General features: G+C 41.1%; 1 non-coding gene across 1 annotated transcript; it reads right to left on the reverse strand.

The window, feature by feature from the left end:
• Positions 1 to 696: 696 nt before the first annotated feature.
• TRNAK-UUU lies at positions 697 to 769 on the reverse strand. The gene has a single exon. It is a non-coding gene; the product is annotated as a tRNA-Lys (tRNA).
• Between the last annotated feature and the right edge of the window lie 2405 nt (positions 770 to 3174).

A 3174-nucleotide genomic window follows, 5' to 3' on the forward strand; every position in this document is an offset into this window, starting at 1 on the left:
AGTCTGCTATTACTGGAATCAGGATGTCTCTGTGTTCTTGACTTTTGATTGTAAATTTTTTGTGCTCCACTGTCTATACTGTTTGAAGGAGTGAATCCTTTGAAATTTATGCATATTCCTTTTTTTTTTTTTTTTAAGCACTGTGAAGTAAATTGCTTGGATATCTAAATCCCTAGCTACCTAAAGTGGACAAAATGTTGAGGGCTTGCTGTAGAGGTAACTGGACATGTTCACATGCACCAAAAATATAGCTGGAAAAACTAGTTATAAGACAAGTGTTGAAAATAGGCTATTAAAAAGAAAAGTGTCTGTCATATTTGATTTTTCTGTATCATGAAAATATTTTGTTCCTTTTCATTCCAAAATAGGTATATCAATGTTGGTTTTTCTGCTTAGAAAAAGACTATACTATCAAGATATTTCTATTCCTTAGCAACTCTGAAATAAAAAATCATAGCTAATTAAAGAAAGAAAAAGAGCAAATTGATTTAGAGACAAATTTGGGTTTCACTCTTTGTGACCCCATGGACTGTAGCCCGCCAGGCTCCTCTGTCCATGGGGATTCTCCAGCAACAATACTGGAGTCGGTTGCCATGCCCTCCTCCAGGGGATCTTCCAAACTAGGTATTGAACCCAGGTCTCCTGCACTGCAGGCAGATTTTTTACCATCTGAGCCACCAGAGAAGCAAACAGAGAGGTCTGAACAGGGACTTGAACCCTAGACCCTCAGATTAAAAGTCTGATGCTCTACTGACTGAGCTATCTGGGCATTAGAGATACCAAAGGAACATTTCATGTAAAGATGGGCAAAATAAAGGACAGAAATGGTATGGACCTAACAGAAGCAAAACATATTTAAGAAGAGGTGGCAAGCATACACAGAACTATACAAAAAAGATCTTAATGACCCAGATTACCACGGTGCTGTGCTCACTAACTTAGAGCCAAACATCTTGGAGTGTGAAGTCAAGTGGGCCTTAGAAAGCATTACTATGAACAAAGCTAGTGGAGGTAATGGAATTCCAGTTGAGCTATTTTAAATCCTAAAAGAGGATGCTATGAAAGTGCTGCACTCAATATGCCAGCAAATTTGGAAAACTCAGCAATGGCCACAGGACTGGAAAAGGTCAGTTTTCATTCCAATCCCAAAGAAAGGCAATGCCAAAGAATGCTCAAACTACCGCACAATTGCACTCATCTCACACACTAGAAAAGTAATGCTCAAAATTCTCCAAGCCAGGCTTCAGCAATACATGAACTGTGAACTTCCAGATGTTCAAGCTGGTTTTAGAAAAGGCAGAGGAACCAGAGATCAAATTGGCAACATCCGTTGGATCATAGAAAAAGCAACAGAATTCCAGAAAAACATCTTCTACCTTGACTACAACTAAAGCCTTTGACTATGTGGATCACCACCAACTGTGGAAAATTCTTAAAGAGATGGGAATACCAGACCACCTTATGGTTTTTCCAGTGGTCATGTATGGATGTGAGAGTTGGACTGTAAAGGCTGAGCGCCAAAGAATTGATGCTTTTGAACTGTGGTGTTGGAGAAGACTCTTGAGAGTCCCTTGGACTGCAAGGACATCCAACCAGTCCATTCTGAAGGAGATCAGCCCTAGGATTTCTTTGGAAGGAATGATGCTAAAGCTGAAACTCCTGTACTTTGGCCACCTCATGCGAAGAGTTGACTCATTGGAAAAGACTCTGATGCTGGGAGGGATTGGGGGCAGGAGGAGAAGGGGACGACAGAGGACGAGATGGCTGGATGGCATCACCGACTCGATGGACGTGAGTTTGAGTGAACTCTGGGAGTTGGTGATGGACAGGGAGGCCTGGCGTGCTGCAATTCATGGGGTTGCAAAGAGTTGGACACGACTGAGTGACTGAACTGAACTGAACTGATTACCTGCCTCTGGAGAAATCTGTATACAGGTCAAGAAGCAACAGTTAGAACCAGACATGGAACAACGGAGTGGTTCCAAATTGGGAAAGGAGTACGTCAAGGCTGAAAATTGTCACCATGCTTATTTAACTTATATGCAGAGTACATCATGCGAATGTACTGGATGAAGCACAAGCTGGAATCAAGATTGCAGGGAGAAATATCAATAACCTCAGATATGCAGATAACACCATCCTAATGGCTGAAAGTGAAGTGGAACTCAAGAGTCTCTCGAAAGTGAAAGAGGAGAGTGAAAAAGCTGGCTTAAAACTCAACATTCAGAAAACTAAGATCATGGCATCCGGTCCCATCACTTCATGGCAAATAGATGGGGAAACAATGGAAACAGTGACAGACTTTATTTTCTTGGGCTCCAAAATCACTGATATGGTGACTGCAGCCATGAAATTAAAAGATGCTTGCTCCTTGGAAGGAAAGCTATGACCAACCTAGACAGCATATTAAAAGGCAGAGAAATCATTTTGCCAACGAAGGTCCACACAGTCAAAGACATGGTTTTTCCAGCAGTTATATATGGATATGAGAGTTGGACCAAGACAGCTGAGCGCCAAATAATTGATACTTTCAAACTGTGGTGCTGGAGAAGTCTCTTGAAAGTCCCTTGGACAGCAAGGAGATCAAACCAGTCAATCCTAAAGGAAACCAACCCTGAATATTCATTGGAAGGACTGATGCTGAGGCTGAAACTCCAATACTTTGTCCACCTGATGTGAAGAGCTGACTCATTGGAAAAGACCCTGATGCTGGGAAAGATTGAGGGCAGGAAGAGAAGGGGACGACAGAGGGTGAGGTGGTTGGATGGCATCACTGACTCAGTGGACATAAGTCTGAGCAAACTCTGGGAGTTGGTGATGGACGGGGAAGCCTGGCGTACTGCAGTCCATGCGGTCACAGAGAGTTGGACACGACTGAGCAACTGAATTGAACTTGGGCTTCACAGTTCCTTTGGATTCTTTAAAATAACAGTGAGTGGAGAAAAAATATTTATAACATTTCTTCAAAAGTTACTTTTCAAGGTTTTTATCAGAAATAAATATGGACAAGATTTATGCCAGATAGAAAGGTATCTGGTTAAGTGAGAGATACATAAAATTCAAATATAAATACTGAAAGTGAAAATAATTGACTGATTTCTTCATTTGAACTAGTAATATATTTTTGTTTCCAGTTATAAAGAATGGATATAGATGAGGTTCTATCAAATACCA

The sequence above is a fragment of the Bubalus bubalis genome, chromosome 4, assembly GCF_019923935.1.
Source record: "Bubalus bubalis isolate 160015118507 breed Murrah chromosome 4, NDDB_SH_1, whole genome shotgun sequence".
NCBI lineage: Eukaryota > Metazoa > Chordata > Mammalia > Artiodactyla > Bovidae > Bubalus > Bubalus bubalis.